A 27263-nucleotide genomic window follows, 5' to 3' on the forward strand; every position below is an offset into this window, starting at 1 on the left:
CAACCAGTTGTATCTGTTGTCGAACGGGTAGTAGACATCATCAAGCCTCTTCGAATGATAATCATCTGAAGTTCTGATAGCTCGGTAGATCTCTGCTACTAACTCATCAATCTCTGTTTTGTTGTAGTTGTTCTGCTCTGGCACGGTCGGTATGGGTACCTTTGTGTTCTCCCAACGAGCTTTCCTCTTCCTATTTTGATGAAGTGTGGTTTGTCTGGATTCGAAGTAACTGTCGATCGATGGTGCAGATGCGTCGTCGATCGATGGTGGATCTTCTGATATGTTCTTTAGGTTGAAGAAGTTACTGGATCCATTCATGGCAATTATTTCAGCTATGTCCTCCTTGGATATGTGGAGAATGCGTCCACCCATTGCTCTCGCTTGGTCTTCTGGATCCCTGAAAATACCAAATTCATCCGGAGTTAGATAACCATAATCTGTATTATCTTTGACTTTTACCTCAAGAGGTGGTGTTTGATGATCGTCGATCGATGGCTTGGTGTTGCTGTCGATCGATGTCGCCCTTTTCTCTGCAAGCGATGTATGGAGAACTGCTCAGTCATCCATTTCTAGGCCACAATACTCAATAGTCTTTTCTCGGTGGTAGTCTTCGTCATTCTCATCAGATTGCATCTCCAGTAATTCAGTGTGTACTGCAAAGCTCTCATGAAGGCTATCATCTGCCCAACTGCCAATAGAATAGTCGCCTTGTCTGCTGATCGTATCACCGTAGTAGTAATCAGTCGATGTCTGCAGCTGGGTAGCAACGTCAAAGCTTGGATAGCAGTGTGCTAGCAAAGCAAAAGACTCATTCGCAGGACTAGTGTCGATCGATTCCTTGGAGTAGGTATTGATCGTCGGTGGGATGTCATTCTCGATCGATGGTGGAGTACTGCTGTCGATTGCTGCCTTGTATTCTGTCTCGTATTTAGCTTCAAATTTGCAGTAGCCAGTTGCTATGAATCCTGAATCAACTCCAGTGTTGGACGTCTGTGACTTGACAATTATGACTGGATCATAGTAGATACCCGAATTTATCAGTGGTATACCCAACTGATTAGTCTGCATGTTGGAAACTGCTCCTACAGTAGCCACGAAGGCTCTCCCAAGTAGTAGAGAAGGACTCATGTTCTGCTTATTTTCTAGGACATGGAAGTCAACTTGAACAAGTGCATTACCAATTTGCACTTCAAGGTTTTTGATGATTCCTCTTGAGTTCCTCGTAGAATAATCCACAAGTGAATGGATCTTTTAAAAGCTCGATCTTCAGACCCAGATGGCCTACTATCGCCTTGGGTAGTATGCTGACTGATGACCCTGTGTGTGACACCCCCGATCGTAGTTGACCGGAAATGACACGGTTGATGTTCCTCGATGGTCGATCCGAGGTTCTCAGAAAACTTCTGATCGCCTTAGACCAATAACCAAAGAACACCAACGCTCCTATCAGATATCACTCTAGGCTTTTCAACCCAAAAAAGCAATACTCGATAGCTAGTTCGTCCGGACAAGGACTAATATCATATGGAACCCGTACTTTAAAAACACTCTTTATATATCATTCAAAAGCATCTTACAAAATTTGTTATAAATTAACCTCGAGGTTTTCGGTCAATAAATCTTATAAATAAGAAATATCAAAGCGCCTTTGTAAGGATAATAAAACTACCGATGGCTAATGATGTTCCTTCCCCTCCTAGAGTTAGGTCTCCCACCTATTGGTTACCTGCATCACAAATGAGTCATGAGTAACTAGTTTACTCAGTGAGCCTAGTCCCGCACCCCAACATATATTAATAATATCTCAAGCAATCAAATTCATTTGTATGCAGTGGAAATATATTCCATAACTAATAAAAAAATACATATATAAGGCCTATCATTCCATCGATGTGAATCTTATCTTAAACATCATCTCTACGACACCCGCCATTCACTCATACTTATTATATATATATACTAAACCCGGAAAACCACCAAGGCTAACCGAGCCTAGCGGGGAAATAAATATAACCATCATCTCCATGAGACATTCCAAGATCAAACATCTAACGCTGCATGCAGTTACATGGCCTCCAGGGTGCAACCCCATCATCGTGTCTTCGTAATCTTGTTCCGTATCGCAGGAACAATTCACGGTAATGCAGGAACTTTCGGGAGAGTGAGTATACAATAAGACTTCACATGATTTATACTTACATATTCAATACTATACATATGTATTAGTACTTGAGAACAAGTACTAAGGTTTGGAATAAACCTCTATGATCATTCATAAATATTTATTAAGTGTTTACACTAAGTAAACACCTCACCTATTTAATATTGATCAAGAGACAAAGCCTATCAATCATCTACATTTAGTACGATCAATCAAGAAATATTTATTCTCTACTCATTACTCATCTATCTAGACTCACCTTTGATTCCATGTGATTGGCTAGGGAAGACTAGACTCTAGCTCAACTAATAAGACTCCATTTCACTCCTGATTCAGAATAAGATCAGTCAGGTTGATTTCAACAGAAACTCTACTCAGCTTAGTTCAAAGCAGTTCAGTTCGGTTGAAGGATAATTCAGTTCAGCTAAGCCTTTAAAAAAATATCTAAGAGTCATAACTGAACCAAAATCAATCCACTTACAAGTTTAATAACTAATCAGAACAGGAAGCTTAACAAATCAGTCCATTTGTTCCAAACAAAACCTCTCTGAACTAGTAGCTATCGCTTACCGATTTCCTCAAGCTTTAAGATGAACTTGGTTGATATAAACTTCAAGCTGAACACACGTCTAACCTGATCAGGACAAGATACCCATGATAGGTTCAAGATCATAAACAAACCAAATCGTTTTGGTTACCTAACAAGAACTGAAGCTCAAGCAAAACTGATCTCATCAAACCCATATATTCTTACCGATAAAATCCAAGGCTAAAGAACTTGGGTGATTCTAAACTCTTGGACACCAAACTTTTAGCCCTTAACCACACTAGAACACACTGAATAAAGTCACAGGATGGTGAGAAAGGGTCGTCCAAGCTCACTTCTGTTCCCTGATTTTTTTTCTGAATTTTCAACTAATTTTTCTCACAGATTTTTCTCTCTTCTTTCTCTCTTTCTCTCTGAATTTTTCTCTGGTTTTTCTTGCAGTAACAGGATGTCCAGAGGAGAGAAGAAGATGTTTTATACCATATGGGGTTGCTTCAGCTCAGGGTTTTCTCTTTACACAAAGTGGTAGTTTGGAGAAACATGTGGCAACCAGCTTCAGCACAAGCAGCTCACCTTTCCCTTACAAGAAGAAAGCTGCAAGCAGCTGAAGCAAACAGCTTGTGACCAGCATGTGACTTCTAATGAGCAAGCAGGTAAGCAAGTAGGTGCATGTCATGTGACATAATTACTGAGAAAGCAAGTAGGCTAGAAGGTGCAAGGCATGTGACTGTTCAGAAATAATTTTAAGAGTTTTGTCGATATTTTTCGGACTGTTTCGACTAAATATTTTTCATCATTCGAATCTCGTCCTGCTCCGAATAAACTCGCCTAACATGAATAAAAATCGACAATAATAATTAACACTCGACCAGAACCATCAAGAGATGGTTTTTCGACCAAAAGACAGCCCGTCGAGAGATTAATTCACTGTGTCTATTTTTATTTAAATTCTGATCGATCAATCTTCAAACTGATCTTAAAGAATTTTCTCGACCAATATTCTATCTGCTCGTGAGGGTTATTAAATTCTTCCCCCCTCAAAAGAATTCGTCCCCGAATTCTAAAAACGTAGTTGTACACTCTTTACTGAACAGTCTCTGAAAGGAGTTCTGGATATTAGATCTGACATTATCTTAATCTGCCCATATCAAAACAACTCATGTCGATCCCTTGATTCCCCCAACCGATCCTTTCTTTTCTGAGCAGCCACTTTCAAGATAACCAAATTCTTTACTCTGCACAATTCCTGTCAACTGCGATCTGCATACTTTTTCTAACAATCTTGTATCCGTAGACTATTACTTCTCAACCTTTTCTATCTGGCTCTCCCCCATAAAAACAACATGAAATTTGGAACGTGAGGTGATGTGCCATACGTGAATGTAACATCTCCAGTCTAGTCAATGTTAACTTGATTAACCGTGCAACAATCAAACAAGAACATGCACGATCAATCACGCCAACATGATTCAGGGGTGCTACTCTCAAATAAACACACTCACCCATTCCAAGAATGATTTCACTTACAGTATTTTTTACACTTCTGATCTATCTGAAATGCTCTTCATAATCTTCTAACTACTACTAGAACTCGACATGAACCACTTGGTGAAATCCCTAGGCTATTGCAGTGAATTCATGTTCAACAAGAATACTGAACATGTTACTTTTTTAGATGTCGACCATCCTTTCAATGCCTTAAACACATCTTCATCTTTCCTGATTATCAGACTGTCTTCTACTCTGCTTCTTTTCATCTTCTACTTTTTAAACGATCAAGTTACTAGAGTACACTTCTTCACCTTTTCCCAAAAGTTCTTCAACACGCCAGACTGATTTGAGTGATACTCGAACACTTAGTAGTATACCATTGTAGGCCAACAATAACTGGTCCTCTTCAAAAGACTTCTTTCCTTAATATCCTAATTGAGCTCGGTAACTAGATAGCCAATCTCATTCTAGATAGAAACATACCGCTCTAACGGAAGTACTATGGAATGGGGAAGGCATACCATAATAACTGGCATCCCGTACTTCCAAATAAGAACGGTAGACTTGAATTCACAAAAGTGAATCCTCTCTAATACTATTACATCGCTCAGGAACTACAACCATGTGTTGTTCCCGAATCAAACACAATATGGGCGGAGAATTCCATCCATAGGCAAGGTTTCTTACGACACCTTGATCACAATTCACATAAGTTTTTTTTATTTCAATCATTCATAAAATTTTAAAAATGCACACAACACACAATGGGATAAGAAGCAAACCTGTGATTGAACCTTTCAGGGGTTTTGACGGTCCAGACAACCATAAAGTGTAGGCTCTACCCAAATAGCCTAACACTTGGATCAAGACTAATGGTAAGGAAGCGTGAACAAGTCCAACTACTGGTACCCTAGGTATAGGTAAAGGAACCAGGTAACTTTATGGGCAAGGGTAAAATAATCATCCTTACTCTTCACAAGGGAATCACTGAAGCGCATTGATGCAAATAATCAAGAATTTCTCACACTTGGACAATCCCGACTATGCTGTCCTGGCATGTCACCACCATAACAACTCAGCCTCCTCAATCTTGATCTGATGAAACGTACACCCAAAATCATCCCAGCGACTTAATCCACTGATTTAAAATAATCTTCGATCTTCACTGGTTGGGAATTAAACGGTCTGCAGAATTTGGTGAACTTCGTCAGCAATAACTTCTTTAGTATTCGCGTCATACTCTAACATCTCCTCGAAGCTCTGAGACTCCATGGTCTTTTATCTACTACAAAATTCTTGGCTAAGTTCCCAAATATTTTCCTTCTGATCTTTGGCTTATTCTCCAAACCATAATCAATGAATGAAATTCACTCGACCACATATCTTGATGCTGAAATTGTTGTATATGATTAACTCAACCTGAACCTCCTGGCGGAAACATCCCACTGTACCAACTCCGTAAACTGAATCTTCAATCGGTCCCATATCTTGTGTAGAAAATTCTACTTTATGAACTCTTGAGATCTGTCCAACTCGATCTCACCTCTCTGAAGTAATTCTTGACTCTCGACCAACAACTCATCGCGTTCATCTCCAAATAGCTTGCTACCAAATCCTTCATGCAATTCTCTGAACATTGGCCACGTCAATGTTTTGCTTTGGGTGTTTCATCCCAAATCTGCCTCAAGCCAAAGTACACCTCAAACGGTTTAGTGTTTCTTCAGTATCTTATGGTCCCACTACTTCTTTCCATCATAAGCTTTAATATGTCTTGTTGCCAACGGAAAGGTGCATGTGTGTCCATCGTCTTGTACTACAGTTGAACCATCTCTTCCTCCAACGCTAAGCTCCAAACAAATGTTGAACAATTCAGGCTTGTACGGCTCTGTTTCTTGTACGTCTCAGCATAAGCTGGAGACTTGAGAAGCTGGAAGAATAAGTGCATCTAGGTGATCATGTGTAGTCGCATCGCTCTGAATCGGACCACAAACAACGCCCACCTTGACATCGATAACACACGAGTCCGGAGATGTATTCGATGTATCAACTATGTCCCATATCTCTCTCTCTAAAGAATTGGCATCCCCCACTAGAATTCAAAAGAACGACAGGAAGGCATGACGTTACTGAGACTCTTAACAGGGCGGTAGTGAACCCCACCATGAGGGTAGCAAACTCAAGCATAAAGATAGTAACACCGGTAAGCACAGTCCACCCGTTCAATCTTGTCTCGGTGCTTCTGCTATGAAAGATCACGATTAGGTAACTACCCATGACTATCTATCCTAAAATAAAGGAACAAGCCAGCATATCCTAGTTATCCTTGCGACTCATTTTGACTCAAAAAACATTTGAAACAAGTCCCATTCTAGCATCGTATAACCATGCTCTGATACCACCTTTATGACACCCCCGATCGTAGTTGACCGGAAATGACACGGTTGATGTTCCTCGATGGTCGATCCGAGGTTCTCAGAAAACTTCTGATCGCCCTAGACCAATAACCAAAGAACACCAACGCTCCTATCAGATATCACTCTAGGCTTTTCAACCCGAAAAAGCAATACCTGATAGTTAGTTCGTCCGGACAAGGACTAATATCATATGGAACCCGTACTTTAAAAACACTCTTTATATATCATTCAAAAGCATCTTACAAAATTTGTTATAAATTAATCTCGAGGTTTTCGGTCAATAAATCTTATAAATAAGAAATATCAAAACGCCTTTGCAAAGATAATAAAACTACTGCTGGCTAATGATGTTCCTTCCCCTCCTAGAGTTAGGTCTCCCACCTATTGGTTACCTGCTTCACAAATGAGTCATGAGTAACTAGTTTACTCAGTGAGCCTAGTCCCGTACCCCAACATATATTAATAATATCTCAAGAAATCAAATCCATTTGTATGCAGTGGAAATATATTCCATAACTAATAAAAAAATACATATATAAGGCCTATCATTCCATCAATGTGAATCTTATCTTAAACATCATCTCCACGACACCCGCCATTCACTCATACTTATTATATGTATACTAAACCCAGAAAACCACCAAGGGTAACCGAGCCTAGCGGGGAAATAAATATAACCATCATCTCCATTAGATATTCCAAGATCAAACATCTGCAGGCAGTTACACGGCCTCCAGGGTGCGGTCCCATCATCGTGTCTTCGTGATCTTGTTCTGTATCGCAGGAAAAATTCACGGTAATGCAGAAACTTTTGGGAGATTGAGTATACAATAAGACTTCACATGATTTATACTTACATATTCAATACTATACATATGTATTAGTACTTGAGAACAAGTACTAAGGTTTGGAATAAACCTCTATGATCATTCATAAATATTTATTAAGTGTTTACACTAAGTAAACACCTCAACGATTAAATATTGATCAAGAGACAAAGCCTATCAATCATCTACATCCAGTACGTTCAATCAAGCAATATTTATTCACTACTCATTACTCATCTATCTAGACTCACCTTTGATTCCATGAGATTGGCTAGGGAAGACTAGACTCGAGCTCAACTAATAACACTCCATTTCACTCCTGATTCAGAATGTGTGGATACAAGATCAGTCATGTTGATTTCAACAGAAACTCTACTCAGATTAGTTCAAAGCAGTTCAGTTCGGTTGAATGATAATTCAGTTTAGCTAAGCCTTTAAAAAAAAATATCTAAGAGACATAACTGAACCAAAATCAATCCACATACAAGTTTAAAAACTAATCAGAACAGGAAGCTTAACAAATCAGTCCACTTGTTCCAAACAAAACTTCTCTGAACTAGTAGCTATGGCTTACCGATTTCCTCAAGCTTTAAGATGAACTAGGTTTATATAAACTTCAAGCTGAACACACGTCTAACCTGATCAGGACAAGATACCCATGATAGGTTCAAGATCAGAAACAGACCAAATCGTTTTGGTTACCTAACAAGAACTGAAGGTAAAGCAAAACTGATCTCATCAAACCCATATGTTCTTACCGATAAAATCCAAGGCTAAAGAACTTGGGTGATTCTAAACTCTTGGACACCAAAATTTCAGCTCTTAACCACACCAGAACACACTGGATAAAGTCACAGGATGGTGAGAAAGGATCGTCCAAGCTCACCTCTCTTCCCTGATTTTTTTCTAAATTTTTCAACTAATTTTTCTCACAGATTTTTATCTCTTCTTTCTCTCTGAATTTTTCTCTGGTTTTTCTTGCAGTAACTGGACGTCCAGAGGAGAGAAGATGATGTTTTATACCATATGGGGTTGCTTCAGCTCAGGGTTTTCTCTTTACACAAAGTCGTAGTTTGGAGAAACATGTGGCAACCAGCTTCAGCACAAGCAGTTCACCTTTCCCTTACTAGAAGAAAGCTGCAAGCAGCTGAAGCAAACAGCTTGTGACCAGCATGTGACTTCTAATGAGCAAGCAGGTAAGCAAGTAGGTACATGTCATGTGACCTAATTACTGAAAAAGCAAGTAGGCTAGAAGGGGCAAGGCATGTGACTGTTCAGAAATAATTTTAAGTTTTGTCGATATTTTTATGACTGTTTCGACTAAATATTTTTTATCATTCGAATCTCATCCTGCTCTGAATAAACTCGCCTAGCATGAATAAAAATCGACAATAATAATTAACACTCGACCAGAACCTTCAAGAGATGGTTTTTCGACCAAAAGACAGCCCGTCGAGAGATTAATTCACCGTGTTGATTTTTATTTAAATTCTGATCGATCAATCTTCAAATTGATCTTAAAGAATTTTCTCGACCAATATTCTATCTGCTCGTGAGGGTTATTATACTGTGTCTCACGACACACATGGAAATTCAATGCCCTTCAAACAACATGGCATATAAATTTCTCAGGATCACTCGTCTTCTTCAGTTTAATCCTCCGCTTCATCTTTTCTCTAACCTGGTTGAATATCCTATATATGTCATGTTCAGTCTCCTTGATTTCTCTGAAGAACATCTACAACCTGTGGGTAAAGTAAGCCTCCTCAAATGGCTTTGTGAAGCTATCCATCTCCATCTCATTTACTCCTCTTTTGAGATGCTTAGGAACCTTTTCCTTTCTTCTCCTCAAGGTTCTCCTCTCAGAAGTCTGATAAACTTGCATAGGCTCTGGTGCATCATCTGAATGTTGATCGAAGTTGTCTGCAATATGTTCTGAAGGTTGAGATGTATTTCTTAGTGCATTCAGGCGTGCTACATCTATCTTTGGTAACTGCACTCGGTAGGTCAGAGGTGGTCATCGATTTACGCTGGGTGAGTTGTATCAATCGTCAGTTGAGTCTGGCTGTCGATCGCGGCTGACTCTTGGTGTCGATAGATGTCCGACTTCTTGATGCGTAAGGATTTTGGTGGATGAGGGTGTTTAGCTGCGAACTCCTCGTGAGTCATAATTCTCACGGTTGCACATGATGCAACTTCCTCAATCGATCGATGTGGAGAACCTGATGTCAATCGATGTTTGTCTGTCTCCGTCGGTCGATGTTTGTAGCTTGGCATCGGCTTACACCAATGTGAACCGCCGAAACTCATGGAGCTTTCGACCTGGAAATCTCCCTCTTGAAGCTTCTCCTCCTTAACCACTTGCCAGAAATCATCATCCATGATGGCATTCACGTGGTGCTTCAATGATTCCTCCCCTTTACCTTTCATGAAAGCCTCCTGCCTTTTAATAGTGTCTCCTATCTGAACCACTTGTGTCTCCAGCTTCCTCACATGTGTGTTCAAAGACTAAAACTTGGAGTTCAGCTCTATGTAGACAACATCTATCTTTCCATTGAAGTTCACCACCAACTTCTGCTGACCCTCAAGAACTTGATCAAGCATGGACTCTATCTTGCTCTCTCGAGTCTGCGGTTGTGAATTCTGGTAGAAAGAACTTCCATAAGCTTTGTTGTTGTTGTTGTTGCTGCTGCTGAAGGGTTTCTCGTACTGTGAACTCTGGTTGTATCCACTCTTCTGACCACTGCAATAAGAGTTTTTGTATCCACTCTGATTTCCAGACTCTGATTCTGAAAGCCTGAACCACTGACAAAGTTCACATCCTCCTCTTCATCCATGTCACTGATCGACATATGATAGTTAAGATCATTAGATCTATTTAATAGACAAGTCCAAACATTGCAAACGCTGATGGACTTTGTTTAACTAAGTAGTTGAGCTTTACATTATCATGCATGCAACTCATTGGGAATCTGTAGGATTATAATCCCAAGTTTCCTGAATCAAAATCCTAAGTCTAACTATTTCCTTTTTAAGCACCAAAACCTCAATCAATCTATTGAACAAACACTTGTTCAATATAAAACTGCAATTTACTTTTAAATCTCTTAAACCATCTAGCTTAACAAATCATATTAGACTTCTTAAGTTCCCTAGCTTCCTGTGAATTCGATCCCTAAGTACTACAACTCGACCTCTTATTTGAGATAGTATAAATCACTCCTTAGGGTAATTTGAGTTGTATCACCTTCCTCTTGTGCTCTGTTACAAAGACCCGAGAGCACTTCACTACACAAGATAATTATATAGGGAGAGAGGGGGTCGCCTTGGTGGATCCCTCTGCTCGGTGTAACCAATCCTCTAGGCGAACCATTAATGAGGAAGGAGTATGTAACTGTTGAGATACACTGCATGATCAAGCCAATCCATGTATGGCTAAATCCGAGTCTCTCAAGCACATGAGAAATAAAGTCTCATTCAAGTCTATCTTAGGCTTTACTCATATCCGTCTTTACCGCCATCGACACTCTTTGCTCAGCCTTTGACGTCTTTAGAGTGTGGAGAACTTCGTGGGGGATTATCCCTGATCGCTCTTCCTGGGACGAAGGAGGATTGATTTTCAGAAATAATCTTCTCCAGAAGTGGTTGTAGGCAATGTTGGAGAATCTTGGAATATATCTTGTAGTAGACATTGCACAAGGCAATTGGTCTATACTCTGAGATACTGATAGACCATGGATTTTACCCACTTTTAGCCATGGTCTATAAGTGTTTTAATATATATTTACTACTATATATAAAGTATATTTAGAGTATTTACAGGTTCAGGTACGTTTTGGGGAAATATGGTTATTTTGGAGTCTTTTGAGGTGCAGAACTGCACAAACGTGTCCGATGTCTAGCCATGGATGGAGCCTTACGACCGTTAGATTGAGCTCAAATTTTGACACAAAATATAGATTTTAGTTAGCTTTCCAATGCCACCGGTTTGAGGTCAATCGGCATCATGTAGAAAACGTTATGCCCATTTTACTGAAGAGTGGTCAGTCTGCCTCGCAAGAGAAAGCTGTCGATAAGAAGAACATATGTCGATCGATGCAGATCTCTTGACATCGATCGATATGGATGCCAGAATGCGGGCCGAGCATATTTTATGATCGACTGAAGCACATAAGAAACCCCAAATTACCAGAATACCCTTGGACGACCAGAAACCCTATTTATATTATTTCTAAGCCATTGTTGACGGCTACACCCTATCTAAGCTTTCTTTGATTCTTGTTCTTAGTTAGGAGAGAAAGGATGAACTCCTTCAGAGTCCCCCTGGAACTCCATTGTTTTGGTTTTATTTATATTTTATGTTATTCATCTATTCATCTATGATTTCTGTGACAAATTTTATGTCTGAATAGATCCACCTGTTAGGTTTAGGGTTCAAATAGATTAGAGGGATTAGCCCCAACTATAGATTTGCTAAGTTGTGGTATTCATTATTAGATTTTTTTTACTGCTTGTTTTAGCCTTGTTAACTAGAACATGAACCTAGGAATTTGCATGTGTCAAGCATCCTTGATCATCCTGTCCTGAATCTAGTCTATCATACTAGGAGTGCTAGAAAAAGGCTAACCGCTGATCTAGGAGACTAGTGAGCATTATCAGCATGCGCCTAGGGCTTAGCTAAAAGCATCGATCAATATTGTCTTCTAATAATCGATCGTTATTGCAAAAGGTGTATTGATCGATATCTCTATAGGATCATCGATCGACACTTTCTTGTGATCAAAAGACTAACCGTTGAGATCCAAGATCTAGTTAGTTTACCAGTGAAACATTGCCATCGCTGATCACTGTGATTAAGGAATTGAGCTCTAATATATCATGCATGTAAATGTTAGGCATCTATAGGATTATAATCTCCAACACCTGAATAAAAACCCTAGATCTAGCAACCATCCTTCCATCAAACAAATGCCTGCCAATCTGAACAATTGTATTGTTCAACTTGTTTACTGTTTACTGCTTTAAACTTATTAGCCTTACTTAATCAAACTGATTAGATTTAATTGGTTATCTAGCTCCCTGTGAATTTGATCCCTAAGTACTACAACTCGACCTCTTATTTGAGAGAGTATAAATCACTCCTTAGGGTAATTTGAGTGATATCAAATTTGGCCCCGTTGCCGGGGAGCTTTGATCGCCATTAGATCTTGTTTAGTTAGATTTAATTTAGGTTTTACTACTGTTCAAAAAACCTGATAAAATTTTTTCTCTTGTTTCAGGTACATCCATATGAGCACCAGAAGCAATAAAGGGGATAGAGCTCTTACTAGCAGAGCTACTGGATTTAATCCATAAGTCTAAGAGGGCAGTCGACACCCTCCAAGAAAGCGATTGGCAGCGTAGAAATCCTAACGTTGATCGACATTGCTCACCTGACGTCGATCGACATTGCTCACCTGACGTCGATCGACACTGCTTAGATGAATGGTATCGTGAACCAAGTATCGTACGACACTATTCAACTTGTGTCAGACAACATTGTTCATCACGATACTGTTCACTCCAGTACTATTCATCACGGTACTGTCCACTCCGGTACTGTTCATCGAAGTACTGTTCGTCGAGGTATTGTTCATCTCGACACTATTCATCCCACGTTGATCAACGTTGTTCATCTCCCGTTGATCGACACTATTCATCCTGTGTTGATCGATACTAATCATTCCGCGTCGATCGATACTGTTCATGCAAACACTGTTCATCGTGACACTGTTCATCCGGGCACTGTTCAATCGAACACTGTTCACCTCGACACTGTTCATCCGGTGAAAAACAACACCACCCACTTAATATCGATCGATTCTCATTGCTAGACGTTCCGCCAGGTTGCATAATTGAGATGGAACCTATTGAGGAAAGGATGTACATGTCTAAGGCCTCACACCTTGATGTCCCTAAACATCAAAGACCACCTATCTGGACAGAAGAAGCTGTTCATATGGTTTCGTTCTCATTTTCATCCGGACTAAATCAGATCTCCAAAGTCAAGCTAAATGACTATAACAAAGCGCTGAGTGGGAGGCAACCCACTATTAGGTTTGTTTTAAATTTAGTTTTTTTTTTTCATTTATTATTGATTCTTTGTTTTCTAATGATTTCATGTTTTAAAAAAAAAACCATATGAACAGTCACGATGGTACTGTAGCAACCGCACTGTAGAAAAGGCACTGTAGCATCGATCGACACTATAGCAAATAAATCGATCGACACTGTAGCAGAAAATCGGGAATTACTGTAGCAGCGGCACTGCAGCTAGACATGTCCAATATGGTAAAACCAAACCGTACCAAACCAAACCAGATCCAAATAGACAATATGGTGTGGTTTTGGTATATACCATATAAACCGAATGGATATGATTTTATAAAAACCGTAGGATTTGGATATGGTTTGGTTTATAACCGATTAAACCGAATAAACCGAATAAAACCGATCAAAAGTAAAAACATGTAAATATGTACATATTTTATAACATCACATGAAAATCTATTTGTTATATAAGTTATTATTTTGTTAATAATTATTACCATATTTTTTATATTAATAAAGAATCATAATTTGAAAAACACTTAAAATATAATTAAATAACAATTCATAGCAACTGAGGCTTTTTATTTTCTAGTCTTCTTCTTTCAATCATTTTGCTTTCTTTTAGTATTGATTAAATTGAAGTGAAAGTTATAAATTTGATGGATAATAACTAGAAAAAAATCTTCACAACTTTTTTCTTATTTATAAACGAACAAAGTTTCACTCGAAGAAGCATGACTTTGATGAACACTAAATATGAAAGAGTGGAAAAACTTTTCGTTCATACTTCTATTTTGTTTTTTATTTTTATTTTCAAAATTTCGAGTTTTGATTTTAATTATATATTTGATTATTTCATCCGAAGGTATAAGCGTTTTTATTTTTTTTTGTTTTATTTAAAAATATAATATCTTTTTAATAAATGACTGCGATGACAATATGACTCTAAAATTTATATAATATGTTCTCAAACTAAATAATTATGTTTTGGTATAAAACCGAATAAACCGAAAACCGACGGTATATAAACCGAACCGAACCAAAGTAAATATGGATTTAGAATGCTAGTTATATTTTATTAACCGAAATACCAAAAAACCAAAAATACCGAACCGAAACCGAACCGATATCTGGATTGAACACCCCTAACTGCAGCAGTCACTGTTCATCGGAAAAAAATTGAATTGGTTTTATTAGTTATCTATTGCTAACTGTAGTGTTTTATTTATGTTAGGTAAAAGGAAAAGATCCGAGGAAGATGAGTTTGCAAGAGGATCGACGATGGTTGCGCAACATCGATCGACAAAGCATCACTAGCATCGATCGATCGCCACTTAAATGTGTCCATTGACAGAGCTTCAACAGTATTGATCGCCACTTAAATGTGTTGGTCGACACTTAAATATTATCTTTATGATTTATTTCCCCACCAATCTTAGAATGTGTAACACTGGAGATAGTGTTATTTAAGTCTAGGAGAGGTTCAACTAATATTGTGTTTCAGGTAGATATATATATATTAAAAAAAACACAGATCCCAGTGGACGAATGCTCAGTACATCGACCGATGAGACCAGCTCGATATCGATCGACATCACTTCAGATCCAACGATCGATTGTCTCTTCATTGTGTCGAATGATTGCTTTAGCCATCGACCAATGAGACCATGTCGCTATCAGTCGACAGCGCTTCATCAACAACGATCGATTGTCACTTCATTGTGTCGATCGACACTGAGCAGGTCATCGTTCTTACTTGTTAAAATATGTACTTATGATTAATTATTACCATAACTCCGACTAGATATACACTGAGGACAGTGTAATTTAAGTTTGGGGGGATGTTTACTGATATTAGTGTGTTCATGAGTCTTATCAAAATGTTTTCAAAAGATTTTATTAAGTCAAGAAGGGGATAATGAACTTATTAGATTTTTACTTGTTAGCTAACCACTTTTTAGCACCATTCTAGACATATTGATTGCAGATAGTACTAAAGATACTAAAGTGGATCAACCTGTCAACTATTCACACTTGCTGAGATTGTTTGAAGGAACCAAAGCTAACCTCCAACACTAAACCTGACACAACTGCTTGTCTTGGGACTTGGTATACATGGGATCAGATTCTTCAAACAAGTCTAGAAGGTAAAGCCTTGTGTAGATTTATCACCTTTTCTCTCTCTAGTTCGACCCTAGATTTATAGGTAGAGATATTTATTTTCAAAAAAAAAACAAAAAAACTAAAAAAAAAAGAAAAAAAGAAAAGAAAAGAAAAAAAAATATATATATAATAGGTGTTAGTTAAGTGGAATCCGAACATGATTTGGTGGCTACAACCATTAAGGCTTGGTTCATAAGGATTCCAACAAAAAGAATTCGAACGGGACTTGGTGGCGGCAATCATGAAGGTTCGATTCATATGAATTCTTGGATATAGGTAAAAAAGAAGTGAACATGACTTGGTGACAACCACCATTAAGGCTTGATTCATGGAAGCCTGTCCAATCTTGGTCAATGATCTTGCAATATAACCAGACTATGACTAAAGAGAGAAATTAATAGAGAGAAAAGATAGGAACTAACTTTTACCTACAGATCCATATACTTGTTTGAAAATCCTAGCATCATGTGATCGATATTCCAAGGTAAAGCATGCACTTTTATTTATGTTAAGAAATAAGGTTGGTAGAGGGGAATGTCAGACAAGATTTGCTAAGTTGTTGGCTAGGTGAATTTGGTTGCTAAGCTAGGATATAGTATAATGTGCTTTTATGATTAGGAATTTTTAGATGTAAATCGCAATATTGTAGAGATGATGATTCTAAGTTTTAAATCATGTGATTCTCTGCTGTTTTCAAATCTCTTTCAGAGAGACTGCCCGTTTGTTTTGCTTGAGGACAAGCAAAAGGTTAAGTCTGGGGAGTTGATAGACTATGGATTTAACCCACTTTTAGCCATGGTCTATAAGTGTTTTAATATATATTTACTACTATATAGAGTCTATCTAGAGTATTTACAGGTTCAGGTACGTTCTGGAGATATATGGTGATTTTGGAGTCTTTTGAGGTGCAGAACTGCACAGACGCGTCCGATGTCTAACTATGGATGGAGATCTTCCGACCGTTAAATTAAGCTCATCTTTTGACACAACATAAATTTTTTCGTTAGCTTTCTAATGCCACCGGTTTGAGGTCAATCAGCATCCTGTAACAGAAGTTATGCCCGTTTTACTGAAGAGTGGTCAGTCTGCCTCGCGAGAGAAAGCTGTTGAGAAGAGGAACGTTTGTCGATCGATGCAGAACTCTTGACATCGATCGATATGGATTCCAGAATGCGGGCCGAGCATATTTTATGACCGACTGAAGCCCAGAAGCAACCTCAAATTACCAGAATACCCTTGGACGACCAGAAATCCTATTTATGTTATTTCTAAACCATTGTTGACGGCTACACGCTATCTAAGCTTTCTTTGATTCTTGTTCTTAGTTAGGAGAGAGAGGAGGAACTCCTTCAGAGTTCTCCTGGAACTCCATTGTTTTGGTTTTATTTATATTTTATGTTATTCATCTATGATTTCTGTGACAAACTTTATGTCTGAATAGATCCATCTGTTAGGTTTAGGGTTCAACTAGGTTAGAGGGATTAGCCCCAACTATAGATTTGCTAAGTTGTGGTATTCGTTGATAGATTTTTCTTACTGTTTGTTTTAGTCTTGCTAACTAGAACATGAACCTAGGAATTTGCATGTGTCAAGCATCCTTGAACATTCTGTCTTGAATCTAGTCTATCATACTAGGACTGCTAGAAAAAGGCTAACCGCTGATCTAGGAGACTAGTGAGCATTATCAACCTGCGCCTAGGGCTTAGCTAGAAGCATCGATCGATATTGTCTTCTGATAATCGATCGATATTGCGAAAAGTGTATCGATCGATATCCCTATAGGATCATCGATCGACACTTTCTTGTGATCAAAAGACTAACCGTTGAGATTCAAGATCTAGTTAGTTAACCAGTGAAACATTGCCATCGCTGATCACTGTGATTAAGGAGTTGAGCTCTAATATATCATGCATGCAACTGTTAGGCATCTATAAGATTATAATCTCCAACACCTTAATAGAAACCCTAGATCTAGCAACCATCTTTCCATCAAACAAATCTCTGCCAAGCTGAACAATTGTATTGTTCAACTTGTTTACTGTTTACTGCTTTCCATATATTTATTTACTGCTTTAAACCTATTAGCCTTGCTTAATCAAACTGGTTAGATTTAATTGGTTCCCTAGCTCCCTGTGAATTCGATCACTAAGTACTACAACTCGAACTCTTATTTGAGAGATATCAGATATGCTGCGGGCTCTTGAGCTTTGGTATGAGGCAGACATGAGTCGCGTTAATTCCTCTAGGGAGAATCCTTGTCCGAAAGGCGTTCTGTATCTCTTCCACCAGGTCCCTCCAATACTATCCCAATGCGTATGGTAAAAGCTAGCCGAAAATCCATCCGGCCCCGGTGCTTTCTCTCCCTTTACTGCCATTACTGCTTCCTTTATCTCAAAGGCTGAGGGGATTGCTATTAATGTTTCATTATTCTCCGGAGTGATGATCGGGCATAAGGCGTATCGGACCGTGTCCTCTCTATCTCCAGGCTCAGTGGAATAAATCTGTTTCGAAGTAGTCGACCACGGTCGTTGAAATCTCCTCTTCCTTATACACCACATTCCCCTCACTATTTTCTAGAACCGAAAACGGGTTTGCCCGGCGTCTATTCTTTGTTGTCGCATGGAAGAAACCTGAGTTCATGTCCCCAAGTTGAAGCCAGAGCAAGCGACTCTGTTGTTTCCAAAAAGCTTCCTCCGCCAGATATGCACAGTTGAGTTTGCCGTTAATATCATGGATCAACGCCGTATCATTGCGAGTACTGATCATCGCATCTTTTAGTTCACCCTTCAGCTGTTTGATGAGAACTTTGCTGTTATGTTGTGGCGATCTATTCCATTCTGATATTGCTCGCCTTGTGGACGCTAATTTTTCCATGACGAGCGCATCTGAGGCTTGTGCCCAAGAGTCCCGGATAACTTGCTTAGCTTTGTCATTAGAGTTGAGCCTCCTATCATAGCGGAATAAACCCTTACGTTTCATTATTGTCGGGTCTATGAAGGACATTAACGGTTTATGATCTGATCCTTCATACTCAAGATATTGGCATCGTGCCGGTAGTTTTCCGCCCAAGAACTATTTGCCACAGCCCGATCCAGTCTACACCGAACAAGATGGGTTCCTCTCTGTCCTCTCCATGACAGTGGATCACCCTTGTGGTGAAGATCATAGAGGTCACCTTCCGAGAAGAAAGTACGAAGGTCTGAAAAAGATCCTTCTGATCTGTCCGTACCTCCTGTCTTCTCTTTGCTGTTAAGTATATCATTGAAATCCGCAGTCACAAACCATGGCTCATCTCTAGTCTCTGCGGTCACAAGGAGAGAGTCCCACAGTTGGTTTTGTTTAGTTTTGTTTGTGCTGGCATTTACGAAACTACCATAAAAACAATTTCCTTCATGCTCAATCATTGTATCTATTACATCTGCGTTAGAAGACAACACCGAGAGTTTCAAAGGTTGATTCCAAAAAAGAGCCAGCCCTCCCACTCTTTGGCCTGTCGGAGTGACGAGGTGATGATCCTCGTATCTAAGCTGATCACACTTTTGACGTACCACTTCATCAGGATTTTTGGTCTCACATAGGAACAAAATGTCAGGCCAAAAATTATTAGAGAGTTCCTTGAGACGACGAACTGTCCGGGGATTCCCCCGGACGGGATTCGAAAATCCGTCTTCCTCCTACTAGGCTTAGGAACGTTCTGCTGAGGGGTACATGATCTGGTGAATGGGAATTTCTCCCTGAGGCCATTGGCCTTGACGTTTCCCCCCTTCGCATTTCTTGAGGCTTTTTTGTTGCTGCTCGAACTTCCTCCGTATTCAATTGCTTCCTGCAAGAATGAGCAGTTTCAGATTTCCTCTTCTTTGCTCCCGTGCTCCGGACTGGTTTCGGGCTAGCTGCTACCTTTCTCCTTCCCGGTGGACGTTCAAGTCTCCTCTTAACAATCGCAGCTTCCTCTACGGGTGTAGCATTAACCAGACTTTCCACTGGTCCTAATCTTGACGTTACTGGCCCTCTTGGCAGGCTTGTAGAAGACTTCCTTTCTCCCAGTCGGGATGAATCAGGGAGTCTTTCTCGGGAGTTCGAGTTATGTTCAGAAATGCTATGTTCTGGCCTAACAGTTTCATCATGGGTGATGGGGCCTAGCCTTTGGGAAGCTGGAACTCTCTTAGGGGTACCCTTAGGAGCTACCTCCTGCTCTACAACGTTCATCAATAGGGAGGATCTAGCTAGTTGCAGAGCCGCATCTTCCATCTAACCCCTTTCCTCAACCTGTCTCACTCGTTCTTTACGCGCTTCTCGCTCAGTAGGGTCAGCACACTTGGTATATTGGAGCATGACATCTCCCACTTCTACTCTAGCTTCATTTAGTGTCTCATGTGGAATTGTTGAGAAATCATCTTCGAGAAGGGGAGTCCCCCTTTTATCATTTTCCGGATTGTTCTTAGAGATACTAGACCCATAATCTCTCACCTCTGGTATCCGTCCTTGAACTTCTCGATAGTTGCTTCTTGCAGGGGGGCCTGGGAGATTTCTTTGATACGGGTGAGAGTGCTCGCGAGAGGGACGAGATGATCTTATGTTATCATGTCTCGATCTCTCACTAGAATTGTATGTCCTACGCATTGTTCCTCTTTCTTGCCAAATTTTGGACTGCGGTTTATACTCTCTGTGTTGCTGCCTATGTTGAGGTTCGTTGTTGTATCTTCTAGGTTGTTCAGGCTCATTTTTTATTGCTGAGAATTGGAAAGCCCCCGGCTTCTCATCTCCCCTTCTCCTCTCCTCTGATTGTAAGGGGCCAATGCTAAAGATGCTCCTCTAATGGACCCAGATTCCTGAACTGATTTGTAAGCGGGTCTGTCTTCAATGGCTTCTTGGGAAGCCTTTAGCGGTTTTGCTTCCGCTCTTACCACCAGGCATTCCTTCAGCTCGTGGTCTAGCCGTAAGCATTTTGTACAATGCTTATCCAAGCGTTCGTAGACCAACCTTGTTATGACCTCATCACCATTATAATATTCAACAATTGAGGTAATGATCCATGGTAGTAAGCCATTGACATGAACACGCATTCTAGCTGAGAGACTGGTGATTTCCGCTTTCTCATATAGACTGTGAAGAAAGGGATTAGTGACCATACTTTTTGGACTGATTTATTTGTGACTCTCCCTATAAGAGTCAAAGAGTGTTTGCGCAGTAGTTCCGTATTGTCTGCTTGCGGGACTCTGACGCGGGCTGTACGGGGAGGTTGGTGCTCTCCCAGTTCCATGCCCTTTCCTTTCTCAGCAGCCGAAAGTCTTCGGTGTGCCATAACTGAGAGGACCTTATCTTCTTACTAGGCGGTCAAGTTGTTATAGCTTTTGGTTTCCCCTTTTACCTTCCGTTGAGGGATTCCCCTGAGAAATGTGGTAAATGATGCCTAAGTGTGACTCGTGAAAAACTCCCTAAGCATAGTACAAGGAACCAGTTATCTTATACCAGGATTCCCAAGTATACAGATTTGACGACGTGGTGGATTGCTTCGGTGTAGTTATTTCCCCTGTTGCCCGAACAACCCGAACGCAAGAGATCCAACACCAGCTTCAATATGCGACGACAAAGCAGCTCCGGTGTGAAGTTGAGGCAGAACGGCGGTCCCTCTGACCATAGTCGGAGGAAGAACCCGGTGGATTTTCCGGCAAGGCTATGTTCGGACCAGCAGATACTCCCAAACAGGAATGGGCCGTTTTTCGACTTAAACGTTTTTACGAGTTCTTCAAAAGAAAGTTTCTTGATACGATGTCGATTTAACGAGGAAGTTCACACTTCTCGTATAGTTTAGACAATTGTGGTGCTAAGTTAACTGTTTCCGTTTATACGATAACCATGAACTTCATTTGGGAAAAACGAGTCTTCGCGGTTCTTATTGTAAAGCTCCAATGGTAACTCCGATCGAGACGAAATGAGGGATTGATCCGTCGAGGTTCAACGGAAGGCATAAGGTCCGGTCCACGTCGCCTTACGGCGAGTCGGGAGGAGTTGGTCCAACTAGCCCATTCAGCGAGTTGGACGGCGCGTCAGGTCCAACTCGCCCGTTCAGCGCGGTCGGTCCAACTCCCCCGTTCGACGAGTTGGACAGTGTGTTCAGTGTGTTTGGTGAGTTGAACAGCATGTTCGGCGAGTTGGAATGCTTGTTTGGTTCTGTTATCCATTTCTCTCGAGTCTTTTGCTCGGGAACTTTTGTCGAGAGTGTGTCGAGAAATCTTTCGTACAAAAACGAAATTTTTGGACGTCGATTTCGAGATAATTGTTTTTGACCCCATCATAGCGCGTGCGACTCACATCCTCGTTATCTTCCCTTGGTTCTCTGCATGATTAAGAAAGCTAACAAGCGCTTCCGTGCATAGAATAAATATGAAAGGAGACAGAGGATCTTCTTGACGTAAACCTCTTCATGGACAGTATTTTTTCTTGGTTCTCCATTCATGAGAAATTTGTACTTGACCGAGGTGATGCATCTTATAATCCAGTCAATCCATATCTCTGAAAAACCCATCTTCCGCATGACAGCCTTAATGAATGATCATTCCATCCTATCATATGCTTTACTCATATCCATTTTTATGGTCATTCTATTAACTCTTCCACCTGGCTTGGTTCTCAGTGCGTGGAACATCTCCTGAGCTATCACGATGTTATCTATGATCTGTCTTCCAACAACAAAGGTTGACTGGATTTCAGATATCCATTGTGGAAGAACCTTCTTCAATCTTTGTCATAAGACCTTAGATATTATTTTATAGGTGACATTGCATAGACTGATAGGTCTAAACTGTGTCATCTCATTTGGCTTACTCGTCTTAGGGATTAAGCAGATACTGGTCTCATTTACCACATGCGCAAGTGTTCCTTCAAAAAGAAACTGGTTAGGCATACGAGTTAAGTCTTTTTTGACAATATCCCAAAACTTCGTGTAGAATAGGGCTGTTATTCCATCTGGCCCTGAGGCTTTTCCTGGGTACATAGCGAACAGCGCTAGTTTAACCTCCCATTCAGTTACTGATGCTGTAAGATCCTCATTTATTTCCCCAGTAATCGTTGTTCAGACCTCTGCTAATGCATCAGCTATATCCTCCGGGTTGGAAGACTCAAATATTTGCCTAAAATAGCTAGTAGCAATGGCTACTAGTCCGTCCTCGTCCTCCACCACATTTCCATTTTCATCTTTGAGTTGTGTGATCCTATTCCTTGCCCTTCTTTGCTTCACTAGCACGTGGAAGTATTTTGAGTTCCTATCATATTCCCTTAACCATATAACCCTACTTTTCTTTTTCCAAAACATCTCTTCTGCCTTAAAAGCATTAGATAGTTCCGTTATAACATCTTTTATTTTCTCGAAAGTAGCATCATCATTCGAATATATATCCTCCACCTTCATCTTAAGCTACTCCCCTAGCTTTTCTGAATTCACATTGTTTTGTCTCCTCCATTGGCTCAAAGCTTTTCGACAACTAGCAATATGTTCCATTATATTCGCATCAGAAGGCAGATCATCCATAAATAAAAGATCAAGTGGCTCAACAGTAAAAAAGTGATCAAATCCTAAGTCGGACTGAATGTTTTGCAACAGCAGAATCCTGTTTTTCGTCTCAGAAAGAAACACAAATCCTGGACGATGCTTCTGACACATCTCCGTAAGGCATCGAATTGTGAGGTCGTTTCTAATACACAATAAATGGAAATTCATGCATGTCAATCCTCATTACCCATTGCTTTATCCAATCGGCATCTAACAGTTGTCCCTCCTTATCTTTTCCCAATCCAAGAAAGCATATTCCTAGTAAATGGAAATTCCAGCATGCCACAATCACTCAGCATCTGCTTAAAATGCAAGAAGGAGCTATCAGAACGCCTTATGCCTCCCTCCTTTTCGCTATGATCAGTAATTTCAGTAAAATCACCTATCATGAACAAAGATCCATTTCGTGTTGTTGCGAAACGCAAGACGTTCTCAAACCTAATCCCTATGTTTTATATTCAACCTTCCTTGAAAACTTTAATGGCCGTCTTAAGTCAACATCTATGAGCATACGGCCCTCTGTTAACTCCATAGTGTCAATATGGCCAATTCTTCTGCCTATAGTTTTCAGGTTTGTGTTTCTCCACAGATGAAGAGGAAAACCAATCAACTGGACCAAAATGGAATAATCCATGGGTAATCATCATGAACGATGGGTTCCCAGCGAACCAACACAAACATGCAAAAGTTAAAGTCGAATGGGCTCTGCCTCAGAACATAGTTTAGATCCTCCTCAGTCGTGAAGTTGAACAAGAACTTCTCATTCCTTAGATCATTAGTCGTGATTCAGTCTGCCATACCCCATTGAGAAGGCATCATTTGAAGTAGCTTTTCCACGTTATGTTTTTTCGGGTTAAGGATCTTGGCGATCAAAGTGAGACCAAATTCGTTAATGACAGAAGAATCATCCCGATCTACCAGCTTAATTGGCTCATCATCATCTTTGTATAGAATCCCCTTGCCTTGAACATCCGCTTGATGAGCAGATTTCATACGGAACGATGACCCCATACAAAGATATGGAGCCAAATCACAGTAACAAGAGATATGAACAACTTGAAATGTTAACAATGACTAAGATCTGAGAATTGAAATCACCAATAAAGAATGTGATGGTAGATGGATAATAGATCCGATGCACCAAAGAGTGTAATTGTATATGATCGGTCTCGAGCGAGAAGCTTGTATAGAGAATTCAATAGCTTCTGTTGATTATACATCAAGGAATCTATACTATATTAAAAGGGATATATGAGCTCCATACAGCATGTCCACGTAGGACAATTAAATCGACCTATCATAATACAGTATTTTGCCACGTAATCAGTGGTTGCCTAAGTTGGGCTTTCCGATTTTTTTTATCTGTCGTGTTATATTATTGGCCCATGTAGCCCATCAGATTCGTGAGATGGACATCGGATACCTCGCCTCTTCATCTCTCCCTTTCTCATTTCTACGAACCCTAATTTCCAGATCGATTCGTTACCCCTTTTGCTCTTCGTCTTCTTTGTTCTGTTCCTTTGCTCTTCCTCTTCTTTGTTTCGTTTCACGATCTGACACACGAACAATCTCCTTCCTCCATCAGAACATGCTTGGAAGTTCGACCATCTCCAATCTCTTGAACAAACACTAACTTAGAACTCTCTGGTATTTTTAAGATTTACTATTCCAGCTTAATGTCTTTATATTTGGTTTAGAATCGTAAAGCTCTTCATCAACTTTCAGATGTTGTTGGCCAAGGGTCTGACCTGAACAACGTGTAGGATTGTGGTCAGTTTTTTCATTATCCCGTAAGCCAAAAAAACTCACCCATTTTTTTCCAAGTGCTTATCTGTAGTTCATCATCTATATGATATAACTTTTCAAATCTCATGTAACAGTACGGTGGTGGGGTATGTGCCTTTATAGGATGACGTAGCAGCAATGTTTAGGAGTCTCCTAAACTCAGATGATAAGACCCAGTCTGTCATGGTGGTCATAACTGTCAATACAAATATATTTGGAGGTCTGGTCATCTTTATCTATAATTATTCACCACAGTACTTTTCATACATATATATTTCACTTATATTTTACTTAATACCATAGTCTATGAAACCCACTTGATTCTGCAGATAACCTCTATCTGATCTCCATACTAGCAATCAAGTTTTATTTTGACACTGACCTTCCCGCCATCAAGGAGTTCACAACAAGGTTACAACTCATTCTGAGTTGTGCTTAAACTCAAATATAAATGTCACTAATCGTTTGATAATATATGTTGTCTACAGCTTGGGAGGTGCTGCAGGAGAAGTTTTCCAGTGTGCTGATACTATGGAAGAGATCAAAAAAGAACGAACATGTCTCAATTCAAGATCTACACCCTTTCATTTTCATCTCTAACGAGCAGGTAACACAGGATTCCAACATATTTTGAAATTTCTTTTTCAGCTTGAAAATATCATTAGTAAATGGTTACTCTTTTATTGTCGTTAAGACACAAGCTAATTTTATTTGCAAGCTCGGTTTGTCGAGGTCCTCCACCAAACTGGCTGGTCGTTCGTCTCATGGACCGGATGCAGCAGTAAGTCGGACAAATCTGGCACTTCTCTCTGTCACAACAAAAATGTTTCTCCCAATGATACCGGGGTGATCAGGTACAAAGATACCATACTCAACCCATATATAAGGGAACACCCTATAGTTAGATATACGTTAACATTTTCCACCTTTTTAACAGGTACCGTCTCGAACTATCAATTGACAATGACAACGGCATAGTGCTACGTTTGTGGTCTTCGACGGGGAGATGACCAAGCTCACTAAGCAACATGGAACGGCTCTGGCTCTTGAGGAGGTTCGTTTTTAGTTTTACACTTCATTTCACCTACATTAGAATTGTAGAAAACACTCTAAATATCTCTCAAACCTACTACAGATAAATGGCGGTGGGGGCGGGAACTACCAAGATGTCTTGAAGAGCTTGCTAGCAAGGAGTACGTTTTTCAGAGCTGTGTTACACCATACAATTTCACCCGAACTACCGTACCTTCACAGTGTCTATTGTCAGTGACAATAGCTTCTTAGACCCCCACTCCGAGGTTGATTAATTTAGGATTTCCAAAACATTTTCTTCTAACTAATTTAAATTGACACGTACAACTGTCTCAGAGTTGCTTCATCAACCAAACTCCAGTTATTGAAGTGGAAGGTCGACAACCAACAACTTCTGTAAGCAACACAGTTGCAGCAGCGAAAATAGAAATTGGAGGCGATGAATCAAGTCCACCAGGTTTTGAAGGCAAAGAGAAAAGCTGCAAACGCCCAGTGAGTGATCGTCTCAAGTCCATCAACCGTCCAGCATGTCCCCCTTTTAAATTTTCTAAATTTCTATGTTTTACCTATTTTGAACTTTGTTTCTTTTCCTTTTGTCTTTGAAAACTACTTCTCAATAGGAAGACGACCAATATCTTATATAATAAAGGCATCATTTACAGAATATTGCATATTATGAAAGTTCAACCTAAATGCATCAGTTCATGGTTACGTAGAAACATTGAAGTCACGTAAACATTGCATAAACTTCAAATTAGGAACACCAATTACACGACACATGGATTCCTCCTTCTCAAATATAGACAACGCAACAACACCGTGAGAGATACCCCACGAAAATTAGGTTTTGTCTTAATGGGGTATGATCCCATTTATATTGCTTTATACCATGGTTAAGGAAACAATTAAGTAATCAGACTAACTTAATTGTAACGACAAATCCATTTATACACAACTGTAATATTTCTAACTACATAAATTGTTTTTATATTTCAATGTAACTTTATATTTATTAGATATTTTGTAGCCAATTAAATTATGTAAATTACTGTGTAATTGATTAAATTTATATATTAAATTACAGTTTTCTAAAGTAATAACTTTTAAATATTACAGATTTTAATTAAAATTGGAGGATATATGCCTGAGATAGAGTGTCCACATAGTCGAAAATAATCGGCCAATGAGAAACTATATTTTGCCA

The 27263-nt window shown here is 39.7% G+C and overlaps 1 long non-coding RNA gene across 4 annotated transcripts; it reads left to right on the forward strand.

Annotated features, from left to right (window-relative positions):
- The first annotated feature begins 24637 nt into the window (after nucleotides 1-24637).
- Nucleotides 24638-26723, forward strand: LOC106382438. 4 transcript variants are annotated; one of them, XR_001276881.3, is made up of 9 exons: nucleotides 24638-24889; nucleotides 24968-25032; nucleotides 25123-25247; nucleotides 25357-25438; nucleotides 25516-25634; nucleotides 25722-25881; nucleotides 25965-26081; nucleotides 26163-26325; nucleotides 26396-26723. It is a non-coding gene; the product is annotated as an uncharacterized LOC106382438 (long non-coding RNA). The 4 variants fall into 4 exon arrangements; XR_001276882.3 differs by having other exon boundaries at nucleotides 25746-25881; XR_002653503.2 differs by having other exon boundaries at nucleotides 25151-25247.
- Nucleotides 26724-27263: the final 540 nt, after the last annotated feature.

The sequence above is a fragment of the Brassica napus genome, chromosome A3, assembly GCF_020379485.1.
Source record: "Brassica napus cultivar Da-Ae chromosome A3, Da-Ae, whole genome shotgun sequence".
Lineage (NCBI taxonomy): Eukaryota > Viridiplantae > Streptophyta > Magnoliopsida > Brassicales > Brassicaceae > Brassica > Brassica napus.